This window comes from Fundulus heteroclitus, unplaced genomic scaffold (genome assembly GCF_011125445.2).
Source record: "Fundulus heteroclitus isolate FHET01 unplaced genomic scaffold, MU-UCD_Fhet_4.1 scaffold_83, whole genome shotgun sequence".
In the NCBI taxonomy this organism is placed as follows: Eukaryota; Metazoa; Chordata; class Actinopteri; order Cyprinodontiformes; family Fundulidae; genus Fundulus; species Fundulus heteroclitus.
The window spans coordinates 1,142,787-1,158,362 of record NW_023397285.1 but is presented as its reverse complement, the minus strand read 5'-3'; the positions used below and the strand labels follow the sequence as shown (position 1 = coordinate 1,158,362).

General features: G+C 37.4%; 1 long non-coding RNA gene across 1 annotated transcript; it reads left to right on the top strand.

Annotated features, from left to right (window-relative positions):
* Positions 1-809: 809 nt before the first annotated feature.
* On the top strand, positions 810-12,028 carry LOC118562202. Its single transcript, XR_004930512.1, has 5 exons — positions 810-864; positions 3,981-4,291; positions 5,069-5,278; positions 5,362-5,519; positions 6,067-12,028. It is a non-coding gene; the product is annotated as an uncharacterized LOC118562202 (long non-coding RNA).
* Positions 12,029-15,576: the final 3,548 nt, after the last annotated feature.

Here is a 15,576-nt window from a genome sequence, read left to right as displayed (position 1 = left end):
GCTTCTACGTCCCCTGTGGGAACTTCGAACTAAACTTACAAAACAAGTAAATGAATAAATTCCAAAGTACCCATCATCTTAGTGTAAAAAGGTTTCTTCTCCAGACTTTTTTGACAGTGGTATTTTTATTTAACATATATTCATCAATGTTCCTCGCTCGCTTGACCAAAACAATTTCCTTTTTCAAGACTGCTTGTAGTTGCAGTTTCACTAGGAGGCCCAACAAGTAGAGTGGCAAAAAATATCTAAATCTTTGTTCAAAAATGTAATCGTCAGTAATTGCACAAATTCAAATCAATCACTACAAATTTATTTATTGTCCCCTGCCCTGATTTAAACATGGTTAATTAAAAGCAGACTAATTCCTAGGTAATGTTCCCACATTCATAACGTAAGACATTTTGAAGTTAGTATGAATGTAAACCTCTGAATGTTTAGTATAGGATTCATTCCAAACATGTAAATAATGTAGATGAGTATGAATGTGTAAAATTATGCTTTTCGTTTTGCTGTCTAGTCATTACAAACATGTTTTTTTTGTTGATTATTTTTTAGTCTAACTTTTTCCCCCACCGTTTTAAAATAAATCATCAGTGTTATTACTTAACTGAAATTTGTCAAACTTGCTTTTTGCTCATTTCTAATGCTTTATTGGCCTTCTTTGCCAACAAACAGGTCCTTAAAGCTAGCAAAAGAGGCTAGGACTGCCCCACAACATCATTCTAGCTCGTCTGGAAGCTGGTCCTACAGCAGGCTGATCCTCAAAAGATCTCAGTGAAGCAGTTTGAAATTATTCAGCCTTCATTATTGTCCTTACCTTCGTCCCTAATGTTGATAGGGACCTTCTTACCAGCTGAAGTTGAAGTAAGTCACTACATGTTTGTATAACTGGTTTCTTGGAATGTAAAAAAAAAAAAAAAAAAAAAAAAACGACAATATAAAACACTAATTTAATTTTTGATTAGTTCTGTGTTAAATTGTGTTCGAAAAATTGGTTAACTATTGCTAAAAATCAGTAGCAAACATTGGCTCAGTGACCAAGCTTGCTGAATCTCTCTCATACAGAATTCCTAAATATTAAGGGAAAAAGAAATCATTCCCCAATATCTACATTTGTGGCAAATTTCAACATATAATATAAAACATTTCCTATACCAATACACAGGGAGTACTTAATAACCAACAGGCTGACCCAATCCAAAAACATTTTTTGGTATGAAAATATGTCAGTCTAGAACAGGGATCACCAACCTTTTTTAAACTGAGAGCTACTTTCATTTGTACTGTCATGCGAAGGGCTGCCTGTACTGACCTTTGAACTACAAGAGTACAAAGTCACCTTAACCTTAGTAATATAAATGTGTTTTAATGCTTTTGTAATTTTTTTAACATCTATGTAAATACAAGTATAATTATAAAGGAAAAGCAACTGAATAAAATAGCATTTTTCAATGCTTCTCACAGGAAGGTGAGAACCAGAAACATGATGAGTTGTAAATAAATTGATAACTTTGAGATAAACATAGAGGTTTTTTTTTTGCCAGGTCTATTCCTATTACTTTTAAAATGCTGCCTGTATCTGAACATGGATTGTTTGCAACTCCAAACTGTCCCACATGCGCAAAGAACGATATTAATGACCTCATGCAGCCAACTTTGGTCCAGTAAACATGGGAGAAATAGGTTTATGGATTAAACTGCCCAACAGAAGCCATTTATTGTGTCAGCTGTTGCTGAGGAGGAAATAAAAAGAAAGTGAATATCTGAGATTTTACAATGTTTTGGCTAAACCGAGGTCTGTTTGGCTGTGGAGATGCAGCCAGGACTGGTGGGGCAGAGATTTTAACAACTTCAGAGACCGAGTTCATTCATAACTTTAGAAAGTCATGGGTAATTTTTAATAATATCAGCACCTCTCATATCGACTCCAAAGGCTGGACACTCGTCGTAGGAGCAGACTACGCACGCTGTGCCCCATTGAAATGCGACACAATGGATTGCAATGAGTGAAAACCTCTTTGGCAATGAAAATGTCCTTCATGTGCAGGATTGTACATTTTGTACGACCAAGCGTTATATCCCTCAACCAAACAGTTCTTATATGAGCCGTCTTGAGTAGAAATTTTGCTGCATAATGAGGTGTAACATGTCGCTGCCTCTCCACTGTGCAGCGCTGTGGCAGGCAGCTGCTGACTGTCTGTCTTGCTAATGCTAACGGCTATTACCTCCAGCTGCTGCTAGTGCAAAGTTGTGACACATGTCGGTTTGAAAGTGACGTCAAAGACGCATTAAATCCGCCTTGCCGGTTTCCCACGGAAGTCAAATTCAAAAACATCAGTTACAAATCTTATTCAGGACCACCTATGGAAGTGGCTCAAATGTGACTTGAATAGATAAGGTTTGGGTCAGATCTGAGGATTCCAACTAGTTTTAAAACATCTGCCCTGGTCACTTGACCAGAAAAAAATCTGATTTGGGCCACAATTGCCTAAGACTTAATTATTCTGTCGCCTCAAATCACAATAACAAATTAATAATCTTAAAAATGAAATAGCTACGGCGTTAGACTGCCGACCTGTCCAGGGTGTACCCCACCTCTCGCCCATTGACAGCTGGAGATAGGCACAGCACCCCTTGTGACCCCACAAGGGATAAACATGTTAGTAAAAGGATGGACAGATGGATGGATGAAATAGCTAGCTATTCCATGATGAAACTAAAGGAGTCATCTCTTTTTAACAGTTTTGAGGAATCTGTATGAAGAAATTGTTACCAAAAATTGACAGGCTTCATAATTTTATTCAACCAATGTCAGACAGCATTTTCTTGATAACCTAGATCAGGGATGGGCAACTTCCATGATAAAGAGGGCCACATTTTTTTTCAGCACGACCATTGGAGGGCCACATAACCACGCACTTCATATAATTGGATATGAAAGACGCTACAAATTATTCTCAATAAGAACAAATTTTAGATGAATTTATATCTGTATGTTTACTGGTTTACTGCACCAACATATAACTATTTTCTGCATATAAATGCATTTTAATATGTCCTTAAGCAAAAGACAAACCGTTTGCTTTAAAAAAAAAATTGCAAAAAAGGAATTAAAACTCCTCCATATCTTTGCATTCAGGAGCATGGGACATTTCAAATTTACAAGGAAAGAAGCATAAAATGGAACAGAACTTCTCAAACAATAATGTGTCTATCCAGAAACAGTGTGGGCTTTCTTACAATACTGAATGCTCTATAATTGTATTTGTTATTTTTTGATTATGCACATCTGTTAGCTTTTTATTCTGAAAAATCTAATGCCCCATGCTCCTGAATGCACCATAGCTTTCTGACGCTTACAAATGCATCACACTGGTCTGTGAACGCGGTGCTGTGTAGATGCACATTTGATCTTCCGCTTAAGACAAAGCTTTGCAGTTTCAAAACTCACGTTGGCTCTCACGGTTTATTGTTGTGTGTGAATGACAAAAGACCACAACAAGTAAATCAGCCATACCTCTAGGGAAGGCAAAAACCTTTGTGAGGGAACGCAAAAAAAAAAAATCCCCATGTCCGTACTTCTTCCCATTTGTCTGAAAAATGTGACTTTCTCGGTCAAGTTTTCCCTTTATGCCACTGCTAGTGGCCATTGGCTCTTGACTTTCTTCCTCGCGGTTGCAAAGCGGCCGTGCCCGCTATTGTTTGGGTACCGCGCGCCCTCTTATCGGTCAAAAGTATAATTACATTTATTTATTTATTTTAATTGTTATTAAATTATTATTGATCTATTCGCGGGCCGCACTGAGTGATGACGAGGGCCATGTGCGGCCCCCGGGCCGCCAGTTACCCATCCCTGACCTAGATTGACAGTTGTCTGGTTATTGTCTGATAATGCTGTACTGACTAGGGAATAAGCCATGATCATTTCTAAAACAACCATAATACCTAAGTATTTCAATCACATCTTTTTTCATTTGCAGGTGATGCTTAATAGCAGTAACCTTCCCAAAAAAGAACTGTTGATAGGCCTGAATAAAGATGAAGGGACCTACTTTCTTCTTTATGGAATGCCTGGTTTCAACATCAGTGGCCAGAGTCTCATCAGCAGAAATGACTTTCTGAAAGGTGTACCACTAACAATGACAGATGCAAGTCATGTCGCCAGAGAAGCAGCTATTTTTCACTACACTGATTGGACTGATCAGAACAATGGGATGAAAAACCGAGACTCACTTGGTAGTCTGGTTGGAGATCAGCTGTTTTGTTGTCCTGTATTGGACTTTGCTCACAGGTAAGTTCCAAGTATCGGGTTAAATATTTGATATGACTGGCCTGATAGCACATTTATGATACAGTGTATGCTTTTCAAAATCTTTTAGAAATACAAACCAAAGTATAAAGTCTAAGTGTGGTATACATTTGTTTGATCCTGACAGTAAGACCAAAATACTTTTTAAAACCACTGTTTGCTACAATACAGCAGCAAATATTTTGGGCTGTTTCTCTACCAGCTCTGTACATCAAGAGACTGAAATGGTGATCGGTTCTTTTTTTCTAAAGTACCTCAAGCTCAGTCAGATTGAATAGGTCTGCAGATATCAGTCTCCAAGTCTTGGCAAATATTGTCAGATGTATTTAAGTACATACTTTTAACTGGCTAACCAATTTTATTTTGTTTCAACAAAGACTTTATTCTTGCTACTGAGACCAGATTTGTGACATAACATATCCTGTGCAACAGGACTACTTGTTCTTATTCCAGCTGATATTTCTTTTAGTACCATGACATACTGTATATTGCACGTGGCTGTAACAGTGAGAGGTTGTTTGCATTCCTGAGTCCTATTCTAGACTAAAGGTTTCAAATGTCAGAGTGTTGCTCAGGGCTTGATGTGCACTAAAATAAATATGTCACATGAAGTATTAGAGCTGTGATAATAGTTCTAACTTTTTTTCTGCAAAGAAGAATAATCATCTGAACTGAGCTTACTTTCCCATCTGTTTTCTCCTAGTAGTATTACAATGTAAAAATAATGCTTTATAAATTTGCTATATTTATTGATTTTAGGTACTCACAGGGTGGCGGGAAGACCTTTCTATATTTCTTTGACCACATGTCATCTACAAATCCCTGGCCAGACTGGATGGGCGTAATGCATGCTTATGAGATAGAATTCATCTTTGGAATGCCTCTGAATGCTACCCTTGAATACACGAAGAATGAACTAAACATGACCAAGAAGTTTATGAAGCACTGGGCTAACTTTGCCCGGACTGGGTAGGCCAGACATATTCTCAGTCAGTAATTCAGGGGTTTTTATGAAATCTAAAGACACTTCTGTGATTTTTCTTTCTTTTTAGGAATCCAGGGCTTGATGGAGTTGCTTGGCCAACGTTTACCTCTGAACGTCAGGAGTACATAACACTGAACTACAATCATCCAGAACAAAAGAGTATGATGAGAGCTAAAGAATGTCATCTGTGGAACAAATTGCTGCCTCAAGTACAGAAGACTTCAGGTTAGACACACACATTGACAACTCCTTCTACACATGCTGACGCGTAAATCCACATACACATTAAGTTTCATGTAAGAGTATCTTTTGTGGGAAACATTTTGTTGAGATTGCCAAAGAAAATGTATTTTGAATGTGAAGATTTGTGATTCAGCTTTTTGACCATTTTTTTTTTAACAAACTGAGTGAATGACTTGTGTGTTTACAGGATTATAGTCAAATTACACTATATGATTTTGTACTTTCATTTATTGTTTTTTGGCCAACATAAAAGAATACGATTAAAACAGAAAATTGCAGCTGAAAATCCATCAAAAAACACATTTATGTTAAAAAATCTGTGTACACTCTTTATTTAACCTTTAATTGAATTTGTTTCCTTAAACCTTCACGTAGTGAAACATTTTTTAAACGTATGCATTCTTATATATAGATAAATAACGTTTTGATGCTGAACATTTAAAGGTATTCTTTCCAAGGCATCTTAATGTTCTTAAACTATTCCCTTGTGAGAGTCCTTCTTAACCCTTCTACTGTTTCTCTTTCACAGATGAGCTGCAGTCTTGTAATGCAAGTGGGATTATACTCTGCTGTAATTGGGGTTTCCTTCTTATTTTATCAGTTATGAGTTTAACCTATTGACTGAGTTCGGAAGCCTTCTGTCTGTTGAGTCAATGTGTTCATATATCTGCCGGCTATTATCAGACCACCAGTTGAAGCCTATGGCTTGTTTTCACATGAGTTCTTCCTTACTACCATTGTGAAGAACCACCTTTCCTTTGTAATTATCCACACAAACAAAAGAAAAGTAAGACAGGCAGTATTATTAGTAATACTGACCATGTACCTAAAACACTTGCTTAGGTGAATGAGCAAAAGACCACTTCTTACAGTCCTACAGGTCCAAATATTGTCAGTTAATGGCTAAGCTAAAACACATGTTTTTTTTCTTTAATAAAAGGCCTATATCAATGTGGATACATTTTTTCTACACTGATTGAATTACCTACTATACAGATCAGCTATGGAGATGGCATAGGAAATACATATGTTATTGTGCAGTTGTAACACTGTGGGCTAAACAACTTAATCCAATGTGTCATGTTTTGACTTTTGTTTTTGTCAAACACAAGGAGACACTTGTTTTCTCTTGTGTTTGTATTTACCTTGCTATTTATAGATTTGAAATACAAATGTGAAACTGTGGGACTAAAAACAGAAGGTAATGAGATTTGAGCTGATAATCAGTAGTTTTATCTCTCTCTCTCTCTCTCTCTCTCTCTCAGTCTAATAAAAATAAATTCAAGCCCATTTGTGATCTCTTATACATGTCTCAATAGCTATGTTTACATGGACAAAAGTAATCACAAATAAGGGCCAATCAGTAAATGCGGCAATCAGAATAGTGTTATCAGATTAAGCTCAATCGGAATTAAATTTTAATCTGAAGGAGATGGGTGGTTTATGCCAGTTGACAATCCCATCGGCATGCATGTAAATGCTTGTCAGGATCAAGTTATTCTGAGGGGGAAGAATGACAGCAAATAGTGAAATGTCAAGCTTCAAATACTGGCAGCCAATATAAGTATCCATATTCACATTTAAGGGTGCATTGCGCAAGTTTTGAAGTTAAATATAATTTATTTTCTTTTAATACAAGTCCTTACAATTGCCCGACACGTAAAATAAGTTTTTCTGTATTTACTGCAGTTGCCTTTAGAAGCTCCATTTGTCAGTTCATGAGAAAGTAAATCAGGAAGAATTCTCTGGGCGGGCCGGTGGGTGTGACATGCCGCGCACTCTCGTTCATCCTGCTACTCTGTTGAGTCTCCGCTGTAATTGATGCATTAGCGAGAGAACATGGGCTAACTTTAATATTTATGACTTTTTTACCTCAGAAGACACGCCTCACACCTCTAAACAAAAGACTTGTGCAGTCGCAGCAGCAGATGTTTGTCCTCTCATCCCATGCACGTGCACAACACTGATGTCATTTCAGCCTGTGGCCTCAGGTGGCAAAATTGTGCATAAATTCTGGAACTTGTGCTATTCTCCTTAAAAAAAAAAAAAGATTACCCATAACAATCATGGCCACCATCCATTAGAAGATAAACATTATGACATATAATCTAAACTTCCCTGGCTGCATAAAATGTAACTTCCCTGGTGGTGAAGGAACGTCCACAGGTTGTTATACCTGGCTTACCTAGAAAACGCTCTCACTTCAGTTTGTCACCTGGACTATGTTTCAACCTATACTTGCCAGGACAAACTAAAAATGTTTATGAGGTGATTAGCGAAGGTACCCTGAGAGTGAATATTTATTTGGATATTTGGTTCAGAATGTGCTATTATACAGACAAAATTATGTTGGCTCGCTCTTCCTAAAATGATTTGCAGATTGTTGGACCATTTATTTTGTTTTGCTTCTGGATGTCAGTACTTATGTTAAATGCATCTAAAATTATATGAAATTCGTTACACAGATACGTTTCTAGCTCTCCAGAAATAAAATGAAATCAATCCATCCATTGTGTACAGTGTTAGTTTTCTGCCACTTTTTATGTCATTTGACCCTTTTCATATTTTGCTTTGACCACTACATGGGGTATGTCGAACTACCCATGACACTCCTGAAAGCAGCACTGTGAAACTTTTAGCCACCACTAGACCTGTAACTTTGAAGTTTAGTGCCAATAAAGGGAACTGGCTGTGTCCAGCCATATGCTTTTGAGCCGATAGTTAGGCATGAATTCCGGGACAACACCGAGGGAAATGGAGAGGGGAGTAGTTGTGATGATGATGACGCTAGTAGGCCTACATCGTTGTCGTCCAACTCAGAATCTGCTGGTGAAGAGGATGTTGACCACGATCCCAACGACTTACAAATACTGACTGGTATGTTTTATGAGTCTAAATTGCGAGTCTGATGCTGCTTTATTTCTTAATTTATATAAATTAACGGACTGTAATTCGTGAATGTGAAGGTTTATTTAAGCAACTGAACATCTTAACTCGTTGATGTTTTTCACAGGCCAGCGTTCAACATTTTTTCACCGTGCCCGTGGGCTCGGGGTGCCGCATATTTAGGGTAGGTATGTCATCTGGCCTAAGGTGCAACTTTGGTATATTGAATCCAACTGATGCAGCGAGAACAGGATTGACGATAAAAGAATCTGCCATGAACTGATCCGAACATAGTTTGCTGTATCGGCTTGGACGCCACAGATTGTCCGGTTGATTTTTGTCTAATCTATTCACTTTCCGGATCCAAATTTGACGCAAAACCGGGTCAGTCGGATAATTAAACATTCCTTTTCCCGATCCAAAGCGATTCTTACAATTGGCAGCAGTACAATAGACCATTGTAATGACTTTTTAACAATCCTTTCAGAGTGCTTAACAATGCGTGAAGAAGTGGTACTCGACACATGTTCGAGGATGTTTGACTACACTGACGTCACAGCTGTGTTTTTGTCATGTGACTGCTCTCGCTGGACTCGCAGATCGCTGGAGGCACCCAGCATACTGTAAAATTCTCGTGATTTTTATTACTTGGAGCACTTTTATCGCAATTTTGACCAGCCACATAAAGAAAAAAAAATTATAATCTACCATCACACATGATAAAACTGCTCTAGACACACTCTTTTCTATTTGCACGTAAACTAGGTTCTGGATATTCTATTTGACAGCTGCGTCACAAGAATAAATAAGTGCACACAAAAAAGTAACAAAAACAAGCACCAAACTGGAGAGCTAAGAGAAGCTGCACATGTGCTCGCTGCCATCTTATTATCTGCTGTAATATGGAACACTCCAGGAGATTTTTCCTGCCCACAGCCATTAGCGTCTACTACAACTCTTTGAAGACATCTGCATAATATGATTTACAACAGCATTTAATTTCCTTTTGGGATTAATTAAATCTTTTTAAATAGAATTGAATTGATGGTATTAAAGCCAGGTCAGCCTATAGTGAGAATATTTTACCGCATGCCAAAAAAAAACCACAGTTCCCACAAAATTAGGAAATAACGTAGGCATCTATTTAACAATCTCCTGTGTAATTTATTATGAAGATGTATTGTTTTGCAGAATTGTAGTCTGGATGCATTGTGACACTCATAACTGACATTGCCATTAAAATAAGACTAAAACTGGGCATTTCAATGGCAAGATGCATTTCAAACATCTCTTTAAGTTAACTGGAAAATGCCATTCAAAATCATGGCAGAGCAGAAAATGACTGTGACCCTGACCTTCATTGTCAGTTGAGACAAAAAGCCCCATCATTCAAAAGAGACAGGCAATTAGGAAGAGCCACATTTAAAACAGCTCCAAAGAAACAGAAAGCAGTAAAATGTTTTAGATTTCACAGAGAAAGAGAGATGATGATGACGGGTAATGATAAGGCTTTAAACTACTACGTATTGCAGAAGTTAGGGGGGGTAAGTCCAGTTGTTTTTGCAGAGAAAAAAATAACATCTAAATCTAAATTTCTCATTGCCAATAAGAGTAAAGGAAAAGATAAATGGACAAACACTGCAAAGAAAGCCTGCTGAGTTTGTGCAATGAGAGCAGATTTCACAACTGAGTGATACATGAACAGGGAGGTTTGCGTTCATCTGTCCGCTGATGACCTAAGGAAAGAAATATGTGTCATTCAATGAAAATTTAAAAGGGTATGAAAAGGGGTTAGGGTTATTAGTAAAAGCAAATGTGAAATGTATTTTGTGGTTTGTTACAGTCTGCACCGATGAATTTTTGCAACAAATGTTTTTTTTTTGGGTTTTTTTTTTTTATAATTCTCCATTTTTCAGTTATATGTGTTCTGTTTTAATTGATGCATTGAGTAATTGGGTACATGATGGGTATGTTTTGAGAGATAAGGTGAACTTTTCATCTTGCTTCTAATATTTTTGTTTGCTTTGTGCCAGGAACTTTCAGTTCCAATCAGAAAAAAAAAATCTGAAAAAAGAGCCAGGCCCGCTAAATAAGAGAAACTAACTTTCAGAGTCAACTGTCCCAGGTAAGACAAGAGAAAATGATTGCAGCATAATGTATAATGTTTCCAAGGCATTATGAAGCTGCCTCGGCTTTCCTAAACAATTTCAAAAGATACATTTTAACACAGACACACATGGTACTTGCTGCCTCTATAACCACAAACACAACCACAATGCTTTAAATCCTCTAAATAGCTCTATTACATGTGACATTTGTAATGTTTTTACGTTCAGAAACCAATGCATGTTGCTAGAATGAGGCCCTTTATATCTGCTGCATGTCAAAACCTTTAGTGACCCTTGAAGAATACACCATAAGTATTTGGATTGGATCGCACTACTGCTGGGTTTCTTTGTTATGTAGCTAATTCAAAATGTATCTTAATACACTGCTAACAATGTAATACATTACTGACACATCAGCAGCAAACACCCATTCAACATGATTTGATTGACCTTTCAGCCACAACTTGCCCTGTTTCAGTTTTTTGATTTAACAGAATAGGATTCAATGTGATATGAGAGGTTAGAGCAGGCATGTCCAAAGTCTGCCCCGGGGGCCAAATGTGGCCCGCGTTAAATTTTCACTGGCCAACGGCTGCAGTCTCTAATAAAATTAATAATAATGTACCGAACACCTGTACCAAAAAAAAAGTACCTAATTTTCCAGCAGAAGGCAGCAGTCCTGTGGCCACACTATCACCCCAGGCCCCAAACCACCTGCAATTGGAGCTCATTGAGCTGCTGTGTGACATTGAATGCCACGGTCAACACCAACAGCTCCTTCTTGTTGACTTTTACCACCAACTGGATAAAGGCAGGTTCCAAGAGATTGAAACATTTGCCAAGAAAATGCTGGGTTTGTTTGGATCGACATGAGCTACAACACATTCTCGGTTATGAACCTTAAAATGAACCGAGTGACAACAAAACTAACCGGCTGTCACATACTTGACATCTTGCGCTTCAAAACTACTGTCTTTAAGCCAGACCTGGCCTGTATACTGCAGGCAAGATCTCAGTATCACCCTTCACTTTAGTGCAGGCAGGTATTTGTTTAGTCTTCGGATGTAAATAAACTAGAATTGATTTCGCAATTCTTCAGTTTAAAAGCTCAGGTAAATTATTTATTGTGGTGATCAAAACCACAGCTTAAAATACAGTTATTTGTGATAGAAATTCAATGTCAAATAACTTTTCTAATTGTCAATTGAAAAACAAGTGTTACATAAATTCATATGGCTCTCAGTCTTCTGTAGTTCTACATAACAAAACTGTTAGTGTTGTTTCATTGTTCACATGTTTTGAATTTGCAAGTTTACTGTGAGCATTTGATAAAGCAAACATTTCATGTTCAAAATGAACCTAGGTGCATGTAATTTGCCTTTTGTTGGGGTTTTTTGTTTAGATGTTTTTGCTTAATTTCCTGTAATCTGCAGTGATTTTGATAAAAAGTCTGTATTTATATGATGTAATAAAGTTTGCCATTTGCAATTTAAAAAACAGTTAATTTGCATTTCCTGTCATCTTCACAGTGATTTTGATTAAAAAAATTGGTATTTCTTATGTGATGTAATAAAGTATTCCATTAGCAATTTAAGAAATAAAATAGTTAATTTGCATTTATTTTGAAGGATTCAAAAAAAATGTCAAGCTTATTGGACGGCCCCCACACATTTAAACTCACCAAATCTGGCGCTCCTTGCAAAAAGTTTGGGCATCCCCTGGGTTAGGACGAAGAAAGGAAATTATGTTTGCAACTGACTGAGAATATTTAATAAAACATTTTTAAAAGGGTTATTTTGCTAAAAAAATAAATAAAAGGTTTGTTATTTCAGTGCACAAAAATTGTGGTACTTCATCTACGACATGGCAGACAACAGCCTACAGAGGATTCTGAGAGAAGCTGAGAAGATTTACAGGGTCCCTACTCTCTCTCGATGATCTTTCACCTAAACACGTTACTCTCCGAGAACCCATCTCTTTCCTGGACAGCAGGAAGCCCGGGCATTTCTATGCTTTTTTTATACCAACAATCCTTTACACAGACAAACATAACACCTTCTAGCAACTGGACATGGTACCCAAGGGTAAACTAGAGTTGTGGAGGTCAACAGTTAACTTCCTGATATCTTGGATAATTCCTTTTGTGTTTCCCATGACTTCAGAAAGAAAGCAATGTGTTGGAGTTGTTGCCTTAAAACACATCCACAGGTATACCTCCATATAACTCAGATGTTGTAAATGAATCCATCAGAAGCTTACAAAAGCCATTACATCATTTATGGTCTTACCCATATTGTTTAAATGCATTGTAATCTTAATGTATGTAAACTTCTCAGTTTGAAGTAAGTAATAACCTCTCTAACCCTAACCCTCTGTTATTCAGGCATAAAGCAAATCAAAATAATTCTGGTAATCCGAACTGACCGACAAGCAGAAAACTAACTCACTCTCTGACTAAATGTAGGGCAGTCTCAAAAAGGGTTATATGTTCTTTTAACATCTCTCTTTCCAGGTGATGAAGCAGACGGTAGATGTTTTATCATTCTTTCCCTTTTTTCTCTTCTTTCTTTCATCTCTTCTCTTTCTTTTTTTCTCTTCTTCCTTTACTCTCCTACTTTCCCATTGTAGTGTCCACATAATTTGAAATTCTCCCCGCAGGAATCACAATAAAGCTATTTACATGCATAAATCAAGTGGAGCACTATGGCGAAAGCTGATTGCTCCACTTGTGAAAGTAAAATCTGTCTAGCTCTATTTGGCATTAAGACATCAATTCTTATTGCCACATTGCTAGACAGGACACTGGGGGGGGGGGGGGGATAGGTTTATATGTTGAAATTTGGTATTGGCCAGGGAAAGCCTCATCAGTGCAACTCTAGATCTTTCCAAAATATTTCCTCCTAAAATCCAAAGATTAATCTTAGTCACTGTAGAAAATATGGCATTTTGTATGTCAAAGAACAAAGCCACTTGAAAAGGAAACCCATCAGCCCCTGACTGTATGAAAACGATATGTCCATTATCCGTACGAATACAATCAATTTAAAGGGGGAGCACTGGTGGGTCAAATACCCTACAAAAAATCCTATCACTGATAATACAAACCAATATTTCTCTGTGGCTATGCAGGAACTTAATACACTTCACTCCAGCAGCACCCCTACAAGACAAGAAGCATGACTTAAATCTTCTGCATCTCAAGAAAAGACAATAACTGGTTAGGCAAACTCTCACGTCAATATTTTTTTAAGAATTGCACCATCAGAAAGAAAGCCACATTGTCCAGCTTGATTTACGAGGTTGATCAAATTCCACTTTCTACAACTTGTGCAAAGACAAACCTACAGAGATTTAGTCTCTAGATTTAGTGTGATCCCCTAAGAGGTATAACAAACTTTCCAAATTCTCATTTTGAAAAAAGGGACCAGAACCCTATTCATTCACTTCAACCACACTGTCTGTGTCCTCCAGTCAATGGTAATGGAGAGTGGTAGCCAAGTCACCCCAGCAAAAACACAAACATAAAAAGAAACCTATCCATCTCTGGAATCAAGCCGCCACAGATATTTATTACCTTGGTGACTGAAGGTGATGCAAAAAGCAAGCTTATCCTCTCAAATACCCCACATTTTTCTTCCATTATTGAGGGCATATCAGTTAAGAAAATCTTCAAAGAATTTCTTCCATCTCAGATGCATTTCCAAAGTTTGGCCCAGGAGGTTTTTATCTCATCTTTGAATAGGGAGAATGATGGCACATTTGCTTCACTTAAGGCTTTGGTTGGTTGGCTGGAATTTCGATGGGGCTGAGTAAAAGTCCTGTACTATAGACATTTCACAAACCTTCAACTACACAAACCTCATTTTTGTTACTCTGTCAGTGCTTATCGGTTACCTCTGCGACCTGGAACTTTATTAGGATTATTTATTTATTTTATTTCGGCACAAACCTCCCCTTTACCTTAAGTCTTTAACACTGTGTTTAGGGATACTGCAATAACTAACACCTATAAGAATGTCTATATTTTTGCACAGCTACATCAACACTTACATCCTAGAAGGCTGTCAGTGGAGGCTGAATGTCATCAACGTCCCTCAAGTGTTTCTGAGACTGGGTGGTAGCAGAGGGTGGAGGCCTTACTGGTTACTGGGTACTTGGCAGCAGAACAGCAGAGAGTACAGCAGAGTCTGTTCCCTTTGACCAGGCTTAAATTTGCTTTATGAAAGGTAGCTTTAGACCCAGTAAGTGAAATTATCCAAGCTGATTTGTGTCTGGAAGCCAGAGATTGTAAAGTTTAATGCTAATGAGTATCTAAAAGAAAGGTTCAGTCAGACATATCAATACAGATCTATAATATATAATCATTATGAATTATTTACTGTAAGAGCCATATCAAAGCCACAGCTAGAGAGACACTGTTTTCTTGTGGCATTCCTCACGCCAGATTGCACTAAAATGCAAAAAACTGTTTCAGTCACCCTTGACTCTGTTTACTTAAAATGAGTCTATATATCTTTTAAATGCAATAAAAATTCTAAATAAGTGGTAGGGATTTTAAAAGTATGTTTTTTTTCTATCTTGGACTCAAAAAATAAAAAAATGAAGAAGCAACCAAAGCATGTTTAAATGATAATGCATGCTTCTTTTAACATCGATGACTTGCAGTCATGTCTAGTGGCAACTTTGATGCATTTCATTCATTTTACCATTCTTCTGTGATCTGTATTTTCACTTGATAAAAATATAAATTTTTAACTGTTTGAAAAGTTTTGAAGTCTCTCAGCTTCATAATCTTGACAGTACATAGATAAAAAGACAAATATTCACCTCTTGCTTCATCCTTCTGTTTTCTCCTTTCAGTACTCTGTGTTTGCCAAGTGCCTTGGTGCTGAACTACTCTCTTTTCAATACCGCTGATTAAAAATGTCTGATGCATCAACACGACTAAGCTGATTACAGATTTTGTTTCCCTGAGCAAAGGTTTCTAAAGAAAGAAAAACTGAGCAAGAAGTGAGCTATATCAGGGCACACACTGAGTCAAAGTG